This window comes from Aythya fuligula, chromosome 2, assembly GCF_009819795.1.
Source record: "Aythya fuligula isolate bAytFul2 chromosome 2, bAytFul2.pri, whole genome shotgun sequence".
Classification (NCBI taxonomy): Eukaryota; Metazoa; Chordata; class Aves; order Anseriformes; family Anatidae; genus Aythya; species Aythya fuligula.
In genome coordinates, this window is record NC_045560.1 from 36,618,471 (window position 1) to 36,642,060 (window position 23,590).

Below are 23,590 nucleotides of genomic sequence, written 5' to 3' on the forward strand. Positions count from 1 at the left end.
TGTAAAGCTATATGAGACATTCCAGAGACCTGTTCAAGTTTTCTTCAGTGTAAACTTTAAATTAAATATAACCACAGCAACCAGTTGCTTTTCTCTTAAGAATTTACTCTGGACCTTCTACAGTGTTTTCTATTAATAAAGATAGTGAGAATTTAATGTGAGCTGACTCACATACCCAATAGGAAAAGATGAAACAGCATACTAAGCAGTCAAACATCACTGTAAAATCTAAACCAATTGTACAGTTTAGAATAACAAATCCAAGTTTTTATGAACCAAGCAAGTGTGTTTCCTTTGTTGGCTCCTCACATCAGCACTGGCAAAGGATCATTTATCGTCCTTTGCTCCTTTACATTTTGTGAGAGTTGATGCACTGGAAGAGGAACCTGCTTTCTCTAAGGAGGAGTGTGCAGAAGAGATTGGCTCCTCTCTCCACACCATACCCCAGAGAAGGTACTGCTGACTCATAATCAATGCTTGCAAAGGCAATATCTATTTTATGTCAGCTGTGAACACTAGCTGATATAAAGACTCTTCTTATTTGCTGCTACTAATTACTTTGAAAAAGAAAATGGTGCTATTAAAAGCCCCTTTTTTCTCTGCCAGCACAAATGAGAGTGTCTTCTCATCTATTTTTTATACAACAGTGGCTTGTGCCTGTCCAGTCTGACCCTTACCAGTTGAAATGAATGTAGCAGTTCTTCATTCTGCAAATGCTAATGGCAATGCACGCTATATTTTGAACATGCTACATAAGCCACTCATTGTGGCCACACTTGTGTTTTGTGTAGTGGCTGTCAGCTGTGGCACTCTCATTCCCTTTCCAAGTCACAAGAACCCCTGGCAATCCAGCAACTAACTCTGTGAATTTGGAACTTCAGAATAAAACTGAGGTCACCGAGAACTTGTTTGAAGTTAGTTAAAACCATCAACTTTAAATAAATACATTAAAAATATTGGGGAGAGAAGGAGGAAAGAGAAAGAGGTGAGAAGAGTTGCTTATTTGTTCTATGAAGAAAGTCCCTTCAATGAACTGGACTGAGTTCAATCCTGGTGTTTTTTTTTTTTTTTTTTGGTTTGGTTTGGTTTGTTTTTTATGTGAATATCAGTCAGAATTGGATCATTTAATCACAAAATATAATTTTATGGTAATGGGTATGAAATACCTGATTAAATTTACAGTCTTCTTGTTTTACATACCTACTGGTGTAGGTATTTATTTGGAGTTCAAGGCAGGTCCTTTATTTGCAATCCAATCTAAATGACTTACTGCAGGTCACTTCCACATAATATAAAAGTATAGTTTGGAGATAACGAGTCCTGTTTCTTTTCAGGAGATTTTCAGCATTTGCTATATGTTTATTGCACTTTGACCTCAACCAGAAACTGAAAAATAACTGTTCTGTATTTTCTTGGTACTTGTGAGTAATCTCGTTGGTTAAGTAAGTAGTTGAAGTAAGATGCTCACATTCATTTGATGGGCTGAAGGGAAGAGCAAGAAATTGACAGGAAAAAAAAAAAAGAAGTAAATTTTCATAATTTTGTTTTATAAAGGTAGAAGTTAAACTACTAAGGCCATGTTGTACTTCAAACTGTTAACAATGCAGGTATTTGTGTTACTCCGGCTACTGTGGGGAGCTTCAGCTGTTGCTGCAGAATTTCTGGAAGCACACACTAGGCAATTCAAGACAGGACTCAGTTACCATGTGTGGGCCTGCAGTCATATAATCCCAATTTTACGAACAACAGTTCAGGTGGAAACCTGCAAATCTATTGGCATGTTATGTTTTCTCAGTCACTGGGCAAGAAGTGTTTATTTAACACATTAGAATTAGAAAGGCTGTGAAAATAAGAAGGGCAGCAATAAAATATAAAACAGAGTGGACAATCACCAACATTATTTTAAAATTCAAATTTAAAAGGTAATATGGTGGGCAATTATGAGCCCAGTTCTGCCACTTCCCAGTTCCAGGAATTCCTTCCTATTTAAAATCAGTGGTATCTTGAGAATGCAGAAGACAGGTTAATTTCTATTGTGTTTGACTACACAAACAAAACCCTAGTGCAGTTCGGCTTCTCCAAATTCAGTCTTTGATATACATGATTGAGTTTTTTCGGTCATGGAATTGCAAAATGAACATATGCTGAGGATTACATATGAGGGAAGAAAGGAAAACCTAATGTGACAAAATATGTACCCATCCATCATACTGGGTTTGCACACACATGTATCTAGGAAGAACTAGTATCAAATGCTCAGAAGGTCTATATTGCCTATGTGTTATGCCCAAGCTGTCTACAAAGTTTTCTTTTCAAAGAGCCGTGCATAAATAACACATGTGAATTCATTTTTGTGCTTTGCAGTGCAGGCATCTGCATTTAACAATGACCACAATAAAATCAACGTTTTCTTTCTGAGAAAGAACAGCTCCAGAAATTATCCCAAATCTATTTAGCAGCTAGCAGGTTGACTAATATGATGTAGTGCAATACAGATGTAGTCATCCAGAGGAGCCTGAATTCTGCAGAATTCTGCCCTCAACAGGTTGTGAGGTGTAGCCTTGCAATGGAGTATTTTGCTCCAGTTCAACATTAAATATTAATCTGCTTTCCATTTGTAGCAGAATTTGTGTTACTAATTTTTAATTCTGATGATTAAATAACTTCTTCTCCTAGGACAAGGGAAAAGCAGAAGTAGTTGATTAGCATTTGACAGTTTACTACATGTATATAATATCTTTAAAAGACCTTGCTTAGAAAGAAACAGAGCATTTGCCTTCATTTATTCAACTGCTTTGGTTAAAATTCTGCACTACCTCCTCTGAGCTCATTATGTACAATAACATTTAGGCTTTAAAAATTATGGTGCAAATACTAAGGTCTGATGAATATCACATTTGCTTCAGTGAAATTAAGCTAGCAGAGAAATGCCTCCCTAGGCAAAGGGATTTGGGTTTGTTTGGGGGATATTGGCTTTTGTTTTGCTGCCAGGCCAATATATCTGTTCTAGTTTGGTTTAATAAACCAGCACTTGGGAGGTTGACCAAAATTCCATTTTCAATGTACAAGTTTAGCAGCCTGCTACTTCAATAGTGACTTTACCTCAAAAGCTTTCAAGTTCTAATGTGTACATCTTTGCTGTGTGTAAGCTTTCTGTGCTTTTTTTTTTTTTCCACTTTTTTTTTTTCTTATTTTATCAGGGTATTACATGTGACAATGATGCAACTATTTTCCACATCTATCTTGTATTCTCACAAAGGCTGGATGTTGTGTGAGGTTATCATTCTCCCCCTCCCCCCCCCCTCTTTTTCACTAATAAGGGTTGAAGTAGAATTGGGAAATGTGCAGAGAAGGGTAAGGAGAACAAGAGGAATGGAGCAGTATCCATATAGGGAATGACTGAGCAAGCCATGTCTCCTTAGGCTGGAAAAGGACAGTTGAAGATGTCCTTTCAACATCAACTAAACCATGAGAGGCAGGAAGTGAGTAGATAGCAGTCTATTATTCACTGTCTTGAGCACTGTAGAGTATCTAGTAAAGCAAATATTATGCAAAGTTAAAGCAAAAACAAACAAAAAAAAAAGTCATATTCTTTATTTAACTCACAGGCAAGCTATGAATCTCTTTGTCTCACAGTTCTGTGAATACAAAATCTGATGGGGAGTCAAAGGGAAACTACACAGGAATTGCATAAAATTTGCATGTGATGCAGACAGTCCAAGAGTGATGAATGGTTGCAGGCTGGGGCAGCCCTTGCTCAGCTCTCACAGTCTTCCCTAGGAATCTGCTTTTGGCCAGAAGTAGGACACTGGGGTAGACTGACCTTTGGTTTTACACAGTAGGTCTGTTCCTATAATTCCATTTAACGTATAAACTCATCAGATGTGCTAAGACTCTTATCATAGTCACTATTAGCTAATTAAGACAAGCATTTGCAATATATCCTTACATCTCCGGGTTCTCTTTTCTATGTCCTCATCTATACCAGAAAAGTCTACCAGGTAAAATATATAATAAAGAGAGTGAGACAATTGTGCAAACTCCAAAAACATGCCTACACTTCACCATGTTGAGCTTAAGTTTTCTCAATCCATCTTAAGTTGGTAATATATTACCTTTGTTTCATTTGGATAATAAGCTTGCATTGCATTGAAGATCAAAATTTTGACTGTAGATAGGTACTTAGACTCACGTGTCTTTGTGTCTTTGTTCTTAATCTAATGGCTCTTTTTTCTTTTTTTCTTTTCTTTTTTTTTTTTTTTATGATAACTTTTTCTCCCTTCTGTTTGATACACTGAACATAAACAATAAGCTTCTACCATACTGCAGTTTGTTTTAATGCTAGGAGCCAAAGGGTTTGGCAGAAAAAGTTTTCGTTTTGGTCAACACAAGCATATGCTTCTGTTTTATGTAACTAATACTAAAATGAAAGTCCACAGCAATTACAGCCCATTTTTCCATTACCACACGTTTACCATTCGTAAGGGCTATGTAGATCCAAGTTTCATGGCGAATGCTTTTTTGTTACTGCTCAACAATTGTATCTGATTTTTGAACAGTGAGAAGACAGGATCTCTGCCAAAATTTTTAAATCACCTATATAAAAATGCAAAGGCCTGGATGCAGAATTAAACACTTCTTACTTATCACAAACACATGTAAGCCTTTTATTATTATTATTCCTTTCTGCATATTCTGAAATGTTAGAATATCTTCTCAACGTATGCGTAGGGAGAGTGTGTTTTATTAGGCTTTTAGAGTCACTGTGTTTAGTTATCTCACACACAGATGGTCTATCATTGACTTTGTGACAGGCACCAGGGACAATCCTATCACTTCCTTCTGGCCAAGCTTTTAACTAGAAAAAATATAGTGGTAATAGAATCAGCTAGATGGTATTATAATCCATTATAATTATATTATAATTGGTTGGACTTGATGATCTTGAAGGTCTTTTCCAACCTAGATGATTCTATGATTCTATAATTACTTAGGATTATGTGCTTTATTTTATGGGAAGAATTAATCGTAAACTATAATTTCCTGGTAGTTTTTGATAAGGCTTTCAACAAACTAATTTTTCCTTCCTTTTCAAGTACCTGCAGTTGGCAAACTGGTTTGAACTGGATCAACCTCCCAGGCTGCTAAGTACTCCAAGAACACCAGTCGTCAAAAAAAAAAAAAAAAAAAACAGACAAATGTGGGAAGGGACATGCTCAGAAAGAAAAATCAGGAGAAATCCTGAAAGATTCATCAGACATTGTCTTTGAAACAGGAGCTTATTTTTCCTAGTATTTTTGTTCAATCTACTGTGTATCTCCAGACTCAAAAGGGAAAAAAAAATAGAGAGGGAAAAGAAATTTTTAAAATGTATGGTTTACACTCTGCAGTGGATTATACTCCAAGAAAGTTTATCTGTGTACGAAAAAGGGGACATTCAGTCAGGCTAAATGGTTCAACTAATCCTCCAGCTGCTGACTCAGAGTAAATTCATGGCCCTTCAAAAAATCACTGATGTGACTGTCCCTTTGGGACAGCTGCAATAGAGATAGAGCAATCGTTCAGGCTGCCTTGGGGTGATTCAACACAGCAAGGACTGAGATGCTTGTACCGACTATGCTCCTGTCCTCCACCTGCAATGGGATGCTGTCTCCTGGGACAGGAGCACCCCCAGCCAAGGACTGACCGTGTGGTGAGGCAGGGCAGCTGCTCAACAGACTCTGTGGAAGGACTTGCTTCATGAATATTCCCTGTTGGACAAGGTCTGTCATTATGACATTTACGAGGCATTTCTGTGACTTCCCAGGGGTGAGGAGCTGAAGTGCCTTCAGCCAAGAGCTGTGCTTTCACAGTACGTTGAATAGGAGAAGAATGTGTGGGTGGAGGGCAGAGGTGCAAAAGAGAGAGACACAGTACAGTGGCAAGAGCCAAGCAGCACAGAACATTATGGCCTGATTCTCCAGAGATTACTTCAATTTGCAGAATTTAAAATAAATAAATAAATAAATAAAATGTAGGTACAGACAAAATTCAAACCAAAGAGTTTATAAATCCATAGGATGCCTGTGCTCTCCAGGGTACCATTTTTATATCTCTCTGAATTGGATCCTGAAGGTCATAGTCAAATTTTTCTTGGCTTTAGCTACGAGATCAGTGTGTGTTCTGGCTCTTTTCTTTTTAACCATTTTGTGTTTCTTTTTTAATACATTTTAATTTTCTCATTATAACCAAGAAGCAACTACAGAAAATTTTACACATATTGTAGCAAGATGAGGTTCTGGGAGAATATTCAGGAAAAAAATAAAATAAAATAAAATAAAATAAAATAAAATAAAATAAAATAAAATAAAATAAAATAAAATAAAATAAAATAAAATAAAATAAAATAAAATAAAATAAAATAAAATAAAGTAAAATAAAATAAAATAAAATAAAATAAAATAAAGAGGTGCTGTTCTCCTATTCTGGCAAATGTGAACTCATCCCTACCACACTGTTGTATATATCTTGGTGTTTTTAGAAGATGTCACTGAAGAGATCAAAGAAGCTATCAGTTGTGATAAGAATCTCCATTTGTTGCCAGCCCTCTCTGAGAGCTTGTGTTTGCTTATAAAATGCCTTTTAAATATAAAACCATATATTTGAGCATTTTGCCAGCTTGTTAGTATGACCATAAGAGGTCTCAGACTCTCAGCTTTCATAACTATATTCCAAAACTAGAGTGTTTTCATGAACTGGCAAGTTTCTAGTTTCTGAGACAAAGTATGGCAAAATCCATCATTTCAAGCTATTAACACTTGTCCCCAGTATCCAATGTCTAAGGACCTCTACAGTTGTTCTCCAGTTACCCAAAAAATTACCTGTACTGCAGTAAAGAAATTATGTATAGCTAGAACTGCAATTTGGTTAACATAATATTTTACAAGGGTCACAAAAAAGGTCATATTTAAGAAGAAAAATATTATAAAATCTTCATTAACATGCTTCAAATACAGTAAAGATCCCTGATCATTTTGATACTTGTATTTCCATTGTTAATTCTGGAATACTTTGGCTGGAGACATGGTGAAGAATTTAGCCAGTCTAGTGTGGACTTCATTAAATAATTTTTCAATCGGGGACCGATATCTTGTTTTAATTTTGAGCAAGAGAACAGACCTCATGAGAAACCAAGTCTTTTGTTGAATGCAAGTGTGAGACACAGTGGTGTTTCCTGAAGTTGTGGGCTGTCTTCTGACCTTTTCCCTGATCTGCATTGGTTGATGACTCTTAGTAGTTATTTCTCTGCTTGAGTAACCATCCCTGGAGGTCTTTAAAAGACGTTTAGGTGTTGAGCTTAGTGATATGGTTTGGTGGAGGACTTGTTTATGTTAGGTCAGAGGTTGGACTAGGTGATCTTGGAGGTCTCTTCCAACCTAGACGATTCTGTGATTCTGTGATTCTGTGATTGTGTTCTGGGACTAGACACTACCTTTTCCCAAACCTAGAAGATACTTCTCTTAGCAAATGCAGATACATTCCTAACAAAAAAAATCACAAAAGCAAGATGCAAATTTGGATTATACCTGATGTCAGCCACCTCTCCTAGCTCACATTTAGTGATACTTGCAAGTTACTTGAATACTAAGGGATTTCTTGGCTGTACTTGTCAAGGGACTTGTGTACTGATTTTCCACGCTGGCTCTTGCCCCTGACTTTCTATGTTCAATAGACACAGAAGGTCCATTTTATGGAGGTATCTATGACTGCAATTGTATTTACATATCTCAGAATTCATTATTAACTTTAGGATCTCTGTCTTGCAGTCTTGGTTTAGTAGTTGTGTAGGCTTTGTCATTTATGTTGCTGAAAAGCTGCTACTGGGCTCATCTCTCCTAACAGCTTCCCAGGTTCATGCTTCTTATTTGGGAACAAGAATTAGTTGTCTAGTTCTCTGGTTATTCAGTATTCACCAGGATTTTCTAATAGTTTAATGAACTATTTATGCATCTGTGCAGATACTCTACAAAAGAAAAAAAAATAATCTCCTGTTTCAGAGCTGGAAAGCTAAACATGTCCAATAATATCATGGGCATTTGCACTTCTCCCTAGCTCATGTCTTTACAACTGTTTCTCACCTGATTGAACCACTGAGCTTGGTTCATGCACACAGCCACAGCCTTGTCCTGGGTGTGCATCTCCTAGCTGAGCCTGTTAACACTTTTGTACTGATCTTCTCTTCCCCACAACACAAAAAGCAGAAAGTGCCCTGTCCTTTTGGCTGCTATTACAAAATCAGAATGTCCGTTGTGTATCTTTGTCCCAGGAATACACACAGAAAAATAAATAAATAAATAAAGCTTTTACACCCCAAATGCAGGACTACAGCATTCCTGATTTAATGTACTTTGTGTTAACAAGAATCTGTGTGTTAACACAGAATTTCAGAATAGTTGAGGTGGGAAGAGACCTTTTCTCCAGGCTAAATAATCCAAGCTGTCTCAGCCTTTCCTTGGATGTCATATGTACCAGTCCCTTTACTGGACTCAATCCAGTATGTCCATGTTTCTCTTGCACTGAGAAGGCCAGACCTAGATCTGACATTGCAGTTGTGCCTCACCAGTGCTGAATACAGAGGAAAGATCACCAATCTTGACCTGCTGGCAACGTTCTTCCTTACACAGCTCAGCATGCTGTTCACTTTCTTTGCCATGAGGACTGAATATGAGGCTGTCTCACGTTCAGCTTGTCCATAGGACCCCTAGAGCCTTCTCTGCAGAGTTGCTTTGCAGCCCTTCAACCTCCAGCCTGTTCTGATTAATGGGGTTATCTTTCCCCAGCTGCAGGACTTGGCACTTCCTTTTGATGAACTTCATATTTCTGTCAGTCCATTTCTCCACCCTGTTGAGGTCCTTCTGAATGGCAGCACACCACTCTGGTGTATCGACTGCACCTTTCAGTTTTGTATCACCTGCAAATTTGCTGAGGGTGCACTCTGCCCCATCATCCAGGTCATCAAGGAAGATGTTGGACAGTACTGGACCCAGTAGGGACCCTTGGGGCACATCACCAGTTCCTGTGTCTTTTCTGTGTTGGGTTTAAACTTTTGAAGCTGCCTACAATTTCAAAGGTGAGAATGACTTCAAGCAATCTTTGCATGTATGCTTTGACTTTCCCATTCTTCAACAGGACTTCTATAGGCCATCAATCCCCAAGCCTGCTCTTTTTTATAAAAAAAAGTAAATCACTAGATTATGTTGTCATTAAAGACTGTTCTAGGCCTGAACTGTTATTGGAAAGACCTAAAAATCCAGGTATTTCAAGGTATGTTTGACTCTAACATTCTCAGTACATTCCTAACAACCTCCAAAGACTGAATAAAACTGAAAGCACTGCTTTTTGAGGAGTTTCAGTGGCAATATTTTATCTGATTGCTCATTTTCCTATATAGCATGCATGCGTTTTGTATTTCAATGACAAAGGAAGAATTCACAAAGACTCACTTCAATGGGGAGGTATGTCAACGATAGGGAGTTTTGGGAGGTGATTTAGAGCAGGAGCTTAACTTTAGACACTCTGAATTGTACCTCTAAAGGAGCCTCTTTCTTTCCGTTGCCTGTAGAGGAAGTGCAAAGAGATTAGCCTCCATCAACACTACTCTAAATGTCAATGCAAAAGATTGCATATGATGGCAGTTAGGAAATCAGATAGTTTAATGCAGCCATTAATTTAAAAAACAAAAACAAAACATTAAACCAGTCCCACCATACATTTTCAGAACTGTAAATGAACTAGAATTTCAATGTTTGGAAAGATTTTTGTAATTAATTGCATCTGTAGAGGCAACAAAATACTAACAGTGTCTGAAAAATTACTCCTCGATGCCCTTAGCACATTTAAGTGAGCAAAAAAAACCCACCCATTTTTTTCATAAGTGCACTTACAGTACAAAAAGAAATAGTTTGAAGAACTGTCATTCAAAATACGGTATATAACTGTAGCAGCATATAAATAAAACAGGGTGAAAACTTAGTTAAAATATTTACACACACTGTAAGATTTAATGTTTCCCCCAAAAAACAACATTTACAAAGATGGTTGATATAGTAAAAAAAGCACTTAACCCCTGGACTGTGTGTATGCGTATTTCCTGGTAAAGGTTCATGGTCGTAGCACAAGGAACCATAAATCCAAGGAAGACACTGAGGTAAATGTGGGAATTAGATGCTCTTGGGTTCCATTACATGTGGACTCCAAACTGGGGTAAGAAGGTTGGTGCTTTTTGCTCTCCTTTGAGTAGGGGTGAGGAGTAAGGAACTGTACCCGTATTTTATTAATAGTCAAAATAATAATAATAATAATACAGTGGGCAGTATTCCTTTCTAAATTCCAGGCTTCATCAGTATCCACATTTTGCATCAATCAGGAGCCAGCAGCAATTTGGTAGGATTTAAACCAAGATAAAGATCTTTTTGTGTGTAGAATATTAATGCATTTCCTATATGAGCTACTGAAAATCCGGAAGGCTTTTTTTAGAAGGCTCATCCCAACCAGATGAATGAATGCTTCCAATGTTTATATATGTAAGTGATGTTTAGAGATCTGGACTCCTCTTAACTTTAAGAGAATTTTCTTCAGTTATATTTACCAGCATAGACACCATGTATCTATGTTATACACCACATTATGGATGAGAACACAGAAAACTATTATACACCCAAGATTATGCATTTACACGGTGGCATTCTTCTCTAAAATAATATTTCTGAAATGTTAAGAAACAGTCTGATTACATTCATTATTCATGTTAATTTCTTCTATTGTTTGTTACTGTGAAATATTTTTATTAGAGTGTACGTAACTTTATCTACACAAAAAAATTCAATAAGGTGTATTCCAATGTAATGCAAATATGGGACTACAATACAATTCAGATAGGAATCATAGCCTTTCTCCAACATTTTCTCCTTCAGTAACTGTTGCAATAGAAGCCTATTTGAGGCAGAAGAATGAATTGCTACTTTAATGATTTTTTACTGAAATGAACAAGACCTCTAACATGCAAGAAAACTCAGCAGGGCTGTATGAGTTAAGCAGACTATTAAAAGAATACAATGTAGGAAGATGAACTAGACCATTCTAGTGCATATAAAACATTTTCTCATTAATGCTGTTTTATTCAGAACCAGTCAGAGATTTATTAAATACATTATCAGTTTACCAGAATTTCTTTTATTTTCAGTTGCTGTAGTATTTTTTTTCCTCTCTCTCTTTTCTCCTCCTAAGACTCTAGGATCGCTCAGTGGTAATTATTAACATGATATTAGTATTTTGGACCCTTATATATAAATTCATGTTAGATATGCAGGTACTGAGCCATGGAAACACCATCGATTTTCAAATGAGGAATTCAGGGGGACATTCATGGTGGCTGAGTTATGGCAGATTCAGTATTGTGGCTGGGCTCTGTGCCAGCCTTACGATCCTTCCCGTATTACCAGCCATTGAGGGCATGCAGTCGCTGGTGGGGATGTCAGCCTGAGGCTGTATAAGAAAGCTGAGACCCCTGGAAAGCCAACCATATGAAAGGCAGGTCTGAGGCAGCTTGGCAGCAAGTCAGCTCCTAAGTAGTAATGTTTGTATTAAAGATATTCTGCCTTCCACACTTAATAGTAATAAAGTTTGATTGAAGACATGTTCAAATTGCACTCTGTCTGATGCCAGGTATTTAATATTAAGCAGTTTGGGGAGTTTTGCTATCTGAAGCAAAAGGGATTTAGATTTATTCCAGACTTTCACAGTAGAAACTTGCTTTATGGCCTGGAGCCACTGAAACAAGAAAAAAAAAGACTACTGGAGGTCTGATCATCTTCCTTTCGGCAGAAAAACTCATGGTTCTTCACATGCCTTTCAAAATTGTCCCACTGTAGGAGGAGTTAGCTTTTGCTGCAGAACCAGGAAATCCCCATTTTGCCTTGAAACTGCTGCAGGGAGCAGGATGATTTTTATTTTTATTTTTCTGAAAACATGGAACTCAGGACTCCAGTGACGATAAGCTTTTGTCCTCCCTCTGTCTCATGCACAAATACATACTCCCTAACTCTTGTGTTTGCAAAGTTAAGTTTGCTGCAAACAAGAGGATCAAAAACAGAGAAGCAAATTAAAAGAGCTACAATATACATATTGGCTTCTTTGTGTGTGTGTGTGTGTGTGTGTCTGTGTGTCTGTGCGTTATTTAGAAAGCCTCCTGATCATAAGCCAATCTAATTATATCTGAAGCCTTACTCATGATATTTGAACACTCGATGGCATATCAGCTATCCTTGGGGATCCACAGCAGGCTATGGCTATCACATAAAACCTGTATTAGGTTAATACACAGCACTCCATCTAGAAGACAGATAGAGGGACAGCCTTGCCAGTACACATTCTTCATTTACTTTTCAGTGATGGAAAATACAATGCTTATATTTGAAACTCTGATTAAAGAATTTATTGGCTCAGCATTTCATATCACTAGCGAACAGCACACATGCAAGTATGTGTTATATTCATTTGGATTTGCATTTGCATGGATGGTTTTACCTATAATGCCACCAAAGACATTTACAGGATAAGAATTGTCAATAAAGTAATCTGTATACTTAAGGAGATAAAGCCCCACCTGGAGCATAAACAAAGAATTTCAGATTCAGAGCCATTGGCATAAAGGGTTTTGAAATGTGTCTACAGGATGTGTCTGCTGTTGAAAATAAGTGCAGGCAGCAAGAGGAAATTACAGTGCATCCTTCCACGCTGATTTATGGCCTGGGAAAGCAGGTAACTGGCTAAAGAATGCACACAAGTCACATCTTCTTGTGAGCTTTCGGTTATACCCTTGCAGCAACAGCTGGAGGTTGTTTCAGGCTCTCTGCTTAATGCAGAGAAAGTTTTACTCTTCCATCTCAATGCTTTTTTGTGTTTTTAACTTTTTTTTTTTTTTTTTTTTTTTTTTGTTCTATCCTGGCCTATTTCTAGGACAGGAAAATACTTTTCAGACAAACCTATGTGCCTCTCCTAATGACCCAGCGACCTCAATCTCCAATGCTTTGTGGTTTCCTGTTTGGGGAAGCGACAGAGCAGCAACCTAAGCTGTTGCAGCAGATTGCTCCCAGTTGACTGCAATGCATCTGCATTTTGAATGCTCTGTATTCCCCGACCAAAATAGTCAGGATGGCAGTGAAACATCTGCAATGAAGAGTGCATATTTCTTCCTTCTGCTGCTGGAGATGCCTGGCTAATTTGAGAATGTTTTCAGCTACAGCAACACGATAGTTTCAGCTTTGTGCTGCTGCGTGCAGCCTGTGTTTTTCCCTTGCTGCAGGGAGGAGGGGGAAGAGGAGAGGGAGTTTCCCTGATGTGATTACTTGTGCCAGATAAACTCTCCATAAATCTCTTCTTGAGGAATCCAGTTCATTAAAGCCCAATTAGACACCAGTGGCTTGCTTTACCTCATTAGGGCTAATTTAAAGTAGTACTAACATCAAACTGCTTTTAGGGATTTACAGCCAGAGTTTCGGTGGACTGTGGACAGACAGATATCAAGACAAAGGCAGTTCCCTTTACCCTGCCTTTCTCTCACACTTTTGAACATAAATCAGTATCAAAAGAACATTTACTAAACCTGCAGCAGCCAAACTCTGAACGTGTAACAAAGATATTACCAAATTCAGTAATTCACCTGCAATTCTTTTGTTTCTTTATTTAAAGTGTAATATTTTTCCTTTTGCTAAACTAGGTGAAAAGACGAAGAAAAAAGAGAATAGGAAAAAAAAATAGAAAACAACATCAACAAATACAAAAAGTTGAAGTTCCTACAGCAAGTTCCTATAGAATTGGCATTTGTTGGCATTACAACCACCCAGTAGACTGCAGCACTGCAAGAACAGGTTTATTCAGCTTCTGGACCAATTATATTTGCAAGAATCAGTTCAGTGAAGTCGGTAAAGGAGAAATGTATGGATATTATGAAATACTCAGAATTTCAAAAACTCTCCAGAACAAGGATGAGGTAAAAATGACCCAGGTAACATGCCCAGAATTTTCAGAGGTCCAAGTCTGTGTGTCTGTGTATTTTTGAATTTTTGATCTTTTTCTTTCCAATCTGAAAGCAGAAATGACATTAACTGATGCTTCAAAAAAATCACTATCCCAGAAACAGCTCCAAGAGTGCTACAGGAGACCACCTACACACATTTATGTGAATCTATAACTCTATTTATTTGGATTCATAAACTTGTGTTCCCAGAGGCTTAAAAACAATCAAGAATTTTGATATCTAATCTATACTGCTTATCCAGGTTTTCTCAAGCATTTCCAGAGATATGTGTAGACTTGCATTGGTCTTATCAAGAGGTGTATAGGGGCATTGGTCTTGTCAATGTGCATAGGTGTATAGGGGTCCCCTTGTTTCTAGTCCCAGACTGCACATTGTACAGGTGGGTTTGCTGAGGTACCTTGCTTTAGAAGTTAGACCAGGTCCCATGTTGTCTTTTTTTTTTTTTTTTTTAATTTTCAATTAACAATGATATTGCAGGAGCATATTGTTTTCTAAAGTGCTGCTAACAATATTTCAGAGGGTTTACTGGTGGCAAAAATTCAAAATTTTGAATAGCCATATTAGACAGAAGATTCTGAATGTTGCACTAAGCCACAATATGGGTATACATAGGCTCGTGTACACACACACGTACCCCTATGTGTGTACCCTATCTGTCAGATAAAGGAGGTCACATTACACTCATTCCCCAAAAAGAGACAACCTCACGAATTATTACAAGCCCAAATGTATGTTCTTGTATCTAAGACTAAGCATACTTAGATACTTAGATAAAAGTATTCAGGTACAACACAGGCGTCGGTGCACTTTCTCAGTCTAAGACTCCTAAAGGTGAAGGGCCAGGTCACGTGAATCAAGTGTTTGAGCGTTTGAACTTGAAGTCATCTTTTAAGTTCATAATAAAGTTGGACAGCAGCAAGGCAGAAAGATTGAATCATGTTATTTTGTTGTACTAGAGACATTGCAAAAATTTGATCTATCAAGGAGAATTAATAGCTTAAAAAAAGAAAAACACGGTTCTTTTCAGTGAAACCCTCAGACAAACTGCAGACTGGGAGCTCATCAAAGCCACTGAGCCATGCAAATATTAAAATAAAAAATAAAAATATTTATCCATCTCAAATGGAAAGTTATTTCTGATATTCTGACAGGAGGCTAAAGTTTTAGTGGCAAGAGAAAATAAAACAGAACTTTAACCTCAAGTCCTCCAGAAGTTCTGTTAAAGCTTGATAGTCATGTATCTTAGTAACAAAGAGATAAATCATAAACTAAGACTTTTGGAAATTCCAAATATCCATAGTTGCCATAGCTCTCATTTCCCTTTGCTCTCTCTGACCCTCTCAGGGAGCATGGCTAGAAATTGGATCCTGAGAAAAGATCTCCCTGCTCTAGAAGCTTCGTTGTATTCTTTTTTTAATCTTGCTACTTTGTTTTTCCTAACAGTCACTGCTAAAAAATGTCCATCTTTTCTATGCTAAAGCTCCATATCAATTTGAAAGCAATGGTACAATCTCACTGTTAAGATGTGCTTCATCTGGAAAAGTTTTCTCTGGTGAAGTTCATTGGAGAAATCCGGAGATCATTTTACATGGAAAACCTGAAACCTGTCATAGTAATTTAGGTGACATGAAGTCAGTTCTCCCAATTAAACTTAATTCCCATATTCCTCACAGAAAATTCAGTATCCAAAAAATTTTACATGCCAGCTAAGGGGAGTTTTTAGCAGGAACCATGAAGAATAGCTTTTCTTCCGCACTGCCTGGTCTGTGAGCAAGTCTACATTTACCCCAAAGTTAAAATCAACAGTTAGAAACTCTTAAAAACTCCAAACAATATGGTTTGGTGAGCAGCTGAGCCAGTCAGAGTCTGCTGCTACCAGAAGGCAATGCCTTCACCCACTGTTCCTCCTTGCACCCTCCTCCTCCTCCTCCTCCTCCTCTCCCTGCTGCTCCCCCAGGCATTGCAGTCCCCCTGAACAAGAAGGGAAAACAGAGGTGCAGGAACTAAATGACAGCAGCAGGATCACACAGTAAGCCAGAGGAATTCTGATATATATATATTTTTTCAATTCCAGTCCTTGACACAGGTCCATGCTGTGCCTTATCTAAACAATCAGAGATAGGCCAGCTTGCAAAAACAGGAAGAGGTAAAATAAGCACAGGGCTCCTTTTTTTTTTTTCCCTCCCTGCTTTCAGGAAAAAAAAAAAAAAAAAAAAAAAAAAAAAAAAAAAAAAAAAAGCGGTAAAATCAAAGGAGCTGATTTTCTGCTTATGTTTGGAGGAAGGCATTGATCTCTAGATCAAGTTTCAGTTTGACAAGTAATACCAAATAATATCCAGGTTGTGCAAGTCAGAGATGAGTGCAGCAGTGTGATTTTTAGGCCTACATCCCAAGGATGGGAGGCTCAGCACTGGTGGTATCCATCTGTCTCTCCTCATTTCACCCAATCATTTTTGAACCTGTTGGCCAATTTCAATCAAACATTCATGAAAGGTAGTGTCTAAGGAGAAAGAAACCAGAATGAATACTCATACAAAAGCGAGGATACAGTCTGGGGTCAATCACGAGACAGAGGAGAACACCATGTTGTTGTGGGATGATGTAGGAGCTGCAGAGGTGATTTAATGATATTGCAGCAAAACAGAAGAGAGGAGCTGAGGCTATTACACTGAAGAGTCATAGGAGACAATACCATAGGAGTCCAGGTTTGTTAATTCTGCCATTTCCTTCATGTATAAAAAAAATAGCTATGTGGGATTTTAAAAACTACATCAGGTGTCTGAAATTTTCTATTCTAAACCCTTTCTTTTGAGTGACTATCTGCTGTCAAAGAGGCAGGAAGAACTTACCTGTTTCAGTCTTTTCGGGAAGGAGATCCTACCCAGAAAATAAATACCAATACATTTATATGATTTTGAATCTTACATGTCCAAAGTTTTCTGCAACAAAAATAAACCCACAAGCCCACAACAATGTCTGTATTTATTTTGGCCTTTCAAAGTGAAGTTTTTTTACCAATGTGTTCCCAGTTGCTAAAGTAAATGAAAAATTAGGTCTGAAATTTGAAATGAGACACCATAGAGACTGACCTAGGAAGAGAACCTCTTCCCCTAATTGTTTTCCAATGAGTCAAGGACAATGCAATTACACTCCTGAGAAGCATGATGAGTTCAAGAGAAAGCATAAGCTGATGGGCACATTGTGGATTTTGCCCTTTGGAAATTAATAAGCAAGGTTCCCGTGAAACAGTCCTAGTGTTTTCAAGTCCATTCAGAATTAGTGATGGAAAATACTCCTGGCTGACTCAAGCCCAAAAAAGTAAAGGAATATCATATTGCCCTCCCTCTGCCACCCTGCCTAGGAGAACTTCAGGGTTAAACAAATCTGTCCATGGGATAGCCACTGCCTTGAAATTCTCCACACTACCTAATAGGTGAGCAGCTGCAGCATTAGTAACAAACAGGAATTTCATCAAGACTCAGTCAGTATCAGCTTTGAGAAGAGTAACAACATGGACATGCTTTAGTTTATAAAGTAGGTTGCATGAAGAATATCCCAATATTCTGCTCAATTGTGCTCTTGCCTTCAAACCAGACAGCAAGAAAAAATATGTCTGAAGGAAGATTTTGTGGCCTCCAGCACTTGATAAATTAATGCAAATTAATAACTGATCTGTGACGAGCTGTAGAACCAGGGCTGCACATTTGTATTGCTGCACAGAGGTATGTAGGGGTAGAGTGCCTCAGCATCAATCAACAGAGGAAGGGGAAAAGACTCCAAGACGGCTATCGCCCAAACAGCCAAGCAAAGCCCTTGTAGGCTTTCCCAGGGAGGCTGGAACACTGCCTCATTTATTCCAGATGTAACCTACAAGACTCATTTGTTCTGATGATGGCTAGATAGCTATATTTCATATATGTGTCTCAAATGGTAAGTGACTAGTGGTTAAAAATAGCAATCCCACAAGCACCGCTCACATTGGCAAGAAGGAGATGTGGGATCATGCTTTACAAGACCATCTTTTGTTCTGGGTCCATAAAGGCAGAGAACATGCCACTGAGAGTGGCACGAGATGACTCAGCTTGGTTGTCACATGTACTGTAGCTCAGAAAAAAAACACCAGCTCCTTAACATTTAAGTCCATTATTCAGCCAATGCTAACTTCTCTGGCTCTTGCATTTTTTCATCTATAAAACGAAGATATTCCATACATCACTCAAGTTCTGAAAGACATAATTTGTTAGTACTTATAAATTAGTTCTGGTGTGGAAACTGTGCAATGACTGATCTCAAGAAACACTATCAGGGCTCCAGAGTTTCTTCATAGGAACAACTGTGATGAGATCCTCTTGGAATAAGTAAAAATTATTACCCAGGTATTGTTATTTGGCATCAGAAGATTCATGAGCAATCCTGCAGAACTGAATTGCTACTTTCTACACATAAAAGTGTAGCGTTTGTTTGAACACCGATATATTTTGGCCTAGAGATGTCTCCTGATACTTGGTAGATTTTCAGATTAACTGCAATATCATTTATTTATTTATTTATTTGTATTTATTTACGAGTTTTCCCCCTTGAGGTTTGATCTTTATTACTTTCGAAAATATAAAGAGAGTCTGAAAAGACAGTCTGTAGGTAAGTGCAATATAATTAACAAAATTAATCAATGTTAGCAATATAGGAAAACCTCATGAAAACAAAAGCAACAGCTAATGTGTTAATAGACTGACTAAAAATTTCATCTCTCTTTAGAAAATCCTATAGTGAGAATGTAGCTCGAACATGAGGTTTAAATAAGGACATTCATTTAAAAATGCACTGAATCTTGCAGATCAAGATGAAATAATGTTGACGAAAATGTCAAAAAAAAAAAAGCAGGAATTTGGTGGGAAAAAAAAGCAAGAATTTTTAATTAATTTTGGTGATCAAAATGCAAATTATGATTTATTGTTTCCACTGCTGCTTAAATTCTTAAGAAAATTTGCATAACAAATATGTGTATTACTTTCAAGATTTTATATTTAATAAATAAATAAATAAACACTCAATTGAAATATACAGTTCTGGGAAAAAAAAAAAAGCTATATTTTCATCTTTTCTTATGTACACCTGAAAGAGATCCATTTTGCAAAGTCAAAGTCAATAGTTCTAATCAGGATAAAACTAAGCCCACTGTATGTTATCTCTATCTTGGGTCTGAGAATGACCCTTTCTGGAGAAGAAAGCACTCTGTTACAACTCTGATTTATGGATTGCTCCTGAAGTAAAATCATGTGAAAATATGAATGATTCTAAATTATGAATTTTGCTTTATTTTTCATAAAAGAAAAAAACATGGCTTTGTTAAAAGCATCTGAGAATTATGTTATTTACATTTCAATAAAACAAGTGATGTATTCCAGTATGCCTTCTAAGTTAGACATTGGCAGCATAACTTTTTGGACATGAAAATTTATTTTGAGAGTTCTAATGAAACGTAAGGGTGTGTTGTTTATAGCAAATAACTGCTAAAAGGTTGTTTGTTTGTTTGTTTTTTCCTTGTGATTTTGCTTAGGAAATATATCTTTGGTTTTAAAAGAGACATGACTTTTCTCAACAAATCACGTGATGACAAAATTGTGATAAATAATACATAGATAATTCTTCAGAGAGTTGTTTATTGGAAGGGACAGAAGAAGTGAGAGAAATACAATAAAAGATAAAAAGAAGCAACTTTCATACATAAACTGGAATGTCTTGCGGTAAAAAATTAAAACAGAACAAAACAAACAGAATTTCCTCTACGTTTCCTGTCAATTCTGTGAAGAAACATTTACATCTTCAACAATGGAACAAACAGATTGAATAACTAAGGGGCGATTTTTCCCCTTACAGTAAGTTCAACCTCTGCACACCATTGCTTTCTGTACAAGAAATGACTGAAATAAGGAAAATCATTTGGATTTTCAGATTTTAGTGTGCTAATTAGGCAGAGAAACATTAGGACCTGAATACTAGGGTGAAGTTGCAATTAGCTGAGATTTAATGAGCTGTGTAATGATAAGTGACAGGGCTATGTAACTTTACAGCCATAATTTCCTGACTAGATGAACTCTTAAACACTGCAATCTTATGTCCTACCCCAAGGCACATTGACCTTTCTAGCTGCCCAGAGGAGAAACAACTGCCTGCAAAGTTTTTAGGACCTACACAATATTTTAGCAACAGGAAATTCCTATAGTTTCAGGGCAATTTCTCACTCTGATCAGAGCAAGAATAATTTTCCTTGCTAGTCTAAACATTTTTTTTTTCCTGCTCCTTATGATCTAGTTTATGTGGATAGAAGATTTTGTCTGATGACAAGAGGATCATCTGAAGTAGCCACAGTTACATAGGATATCAAGGGCATCCAATATCAGCAGCCACTTCAAATACAGTTTGGGTGATGGAGAGGATGCACAAAGAAAGCCTGTAATAAAACACCTCATAAAAGGGGACCAGAAATGCAATCCCAGAAAGAAAGTATAAACCAACAGTAGAAAAAATCAATTTGTAACATTCACAAACATCAAGGAGAAAGTCTGCTAGATAAGCATGGGTCTGAGAATCAAATGATCTGAAACTATTAATTGCTTCTGATTATCCATGACTTTTGACAAGTCAGACTCTCTCTGCTAGTCTTAACATGGGGATGTTACAGCTTAAAAAGTTATTTAGAGTCAATGAAGTCTTCAAGTAAAAGAAATACTTTACATAGAATTTTAATCCTTCTAGGATAGATAAATTATAACACATGCCATACCTGTGTGATCACTTTCAATTTTTTCTTCTCCACTCTCAGCTTGCCTCCCTCAGTGCATAGCACGCATTTGTTGTAGCTGAGATAAGCACTCTGTGGAGCAGAGCCTGAATTTTACTCCTGGTCTGTTGTCAGCCAGCTCAGAGGGCATCCTGTGCTCTATCCCTGGAAAGATCCAAAATACCTAGCTAGATTCTGTCCATAGTAAGATTTTGGAAGAATTTAAGTATCTGATTCAATAAAGATGATAAAAATCCCATTCTTCTACAAGAAATGTAGAAGGTCTTGGAGGCACCCAAGACCTTGCTAAATACCAGCACTGTGTATACATGCAGCAAGAGGCTGGGCTGAGCAAATGGGTTCCCATTCATATTCCTCCATGGTCCAGAATTTCTGCATAAGTCATGGAAGTATCAAACATTTTGTATCTGGCAGAAAGCCCAGCAGCACAGGTCACATTTATGGAAAATATACACAGATTATATATACATATATATATACACATGTATATGAAATATAGATTTATATATATAGTAATATAATATATATACACACACAGTATATGGCACTGCTTGGGACTGCAAAACTGAAAACTTTTTTAAGTGGGCGGCAAGAGAGGAAGTGATGAAGAAAACAGATTAAACATGTCATCCCCCAAATGCCGCATCTGTTATCTCCACTTTTATATAACAGTGTGTTATGGTGGGTCTGTAAAACTAGCAATGTGATACTGGTGGTACACTTACTGAAATTCCCATGCAGATAGTTGTTCAGTTATGCAGTTTGGAAGTTTGGAGGCTGTGAAATGTATGGTGACATGGAAATCCTTAGCCATGTTACCTTTGCCTTTCTCCGCTGCCTACCTTTCTGCTTTCTCAGTGGCTTGATGCGTAGAATGATTTTTTTTTTTCTTTTTCTGGGCCTGACTGAAAAATAGATATTTTTACTTTGCTATTTTTCTTATTCTCTTCCCTGATACAGTGCCTAGCCTGGCTGGCAAGTAATGTTTACACAGCAGAGAAGGCACAGCTGATGTGACAAAGAAGCAGGAGCACATTAAGCTGATTTTGCTATGAGAAGATTAATGTGTAATGATGCTGTGTGAGAATCTTGGCCTTATCTATATGTGAAAGGAGTCAAATACAATTACAACTCAGTTAACATCCTTCGGAATTAATTACTAAACTGTTTTTGTACTGAAAAGCAGGAGGCTTAGGCCTGGAAAAGAACTACCAATGCTTCATTTGCAGTATTGCCAATACCGCAACTCCTCAAGATCACCCCACAGTGAAGTCTCCATTATTTAATTCATTAGGCAAGGAGGAATATGTGTAAGGCTGATCTTAGCATTTCAAGGCTGTAAGTACTTTGCTGGGGAATTCTAAAATCTGTTTATTTCTGGTTTGTCAGACCAACAAGATGGGCTGCAGGCAGGGCTCCAGGACGCAGCTCCCTTCTGCCAAGCTTATTCTTGAGAGCATCCCTCTCTACCTACGTCTCTGGAAAAAGGCAAAGACCAGGCATGGAGGACATGGATTTAGTTGCAGACTTGGGGAACTCACTGCACATTGATATTCTGTCCAGGTAGTATTGCTGGGGGAAAGGCAGAGCTATGATTTGTCTGCCTTTGGGAAAAGGCAACTAATTTTTTTTTTCTTGAGAAAGGACAGGCTTGAGAAAGGACAGGATGTGACGAGGAAACCCCTTTTCAGCAGTACTGAGGGAGGGGAGGAGTGGGATAAGGAAGCATCCAAAGGTCTGAGACATCTGGTTACTGCTACTGCCTTTGACCCTGACAAGTCTATCTCCTATTCCTAATACATATTCACAGGGAAGCTGCATATCCACAAAAATCAGAGTTAATGGGCTGCTGATAGGCCTTGTTTTTCTTTATTTCCTCCCTTATCTTTACAGGCCACTAACTTGTGCACTTACCAGACTCTGCACAACAGCTTTCAGGGATGGGTGGATAACATCCAACTATGACAAAAGCTTTCAACAACCTTCTAAGGTCCCAGCTGAATAACTCAATCAGGAACACAAAGACCACAGAACAAAGTGCCAGTAACGATTACATCCAACCTTTCCCAAATAACTGCCGCAACATGCACAACTACCCCTTGCCAAGTAGCACAGGAGTGAATAGTGATATACCACAAGCCTTCAGAAAATAAGCAGGAGAGTCCCACAGTCCACACTGGCAAAATCATTCCTTGTTCCTTGTGGTACATGCATTTTGTACCATGCTCATATACCAGTGGTGCAGCATAATCATGGGTGCCTGGATAACCAGTTTTCTACGTTAATGTTTTTTATGAAACCTTTCTCAGCCAGTCACAGGAGTTTGAAGAATACAGTGCATCATTCCCCACCCTACTCCCCACCCCTTTTTCCTTTTTTTTTTTTTTTTTTTTTTTGTTAATTACAGCAGCCACACATTTAATGCCAGAAGATGAAATGTATGAGAATTAATTCCTGAGGTCTTTTTCTGATTTCAGTATGAACAATAGAGTCAAAGTTGTGTGACAGCCTTGAAAGATGGCCAGCTTGCTCATGTGTCATATTTTAATCACTGCCTATACCTGTTAGCATAATATTTCCTTGAAAGTGGAAGTATAAAACATCTGAAAATTTTTGATATGAATCTGTAAATAATGCAATGAAACTCTTAAACAGCTGCAAGAGGGAAAGGTACCAAATTCTTTCTACTTTAAAGACAGCTTGATATAATC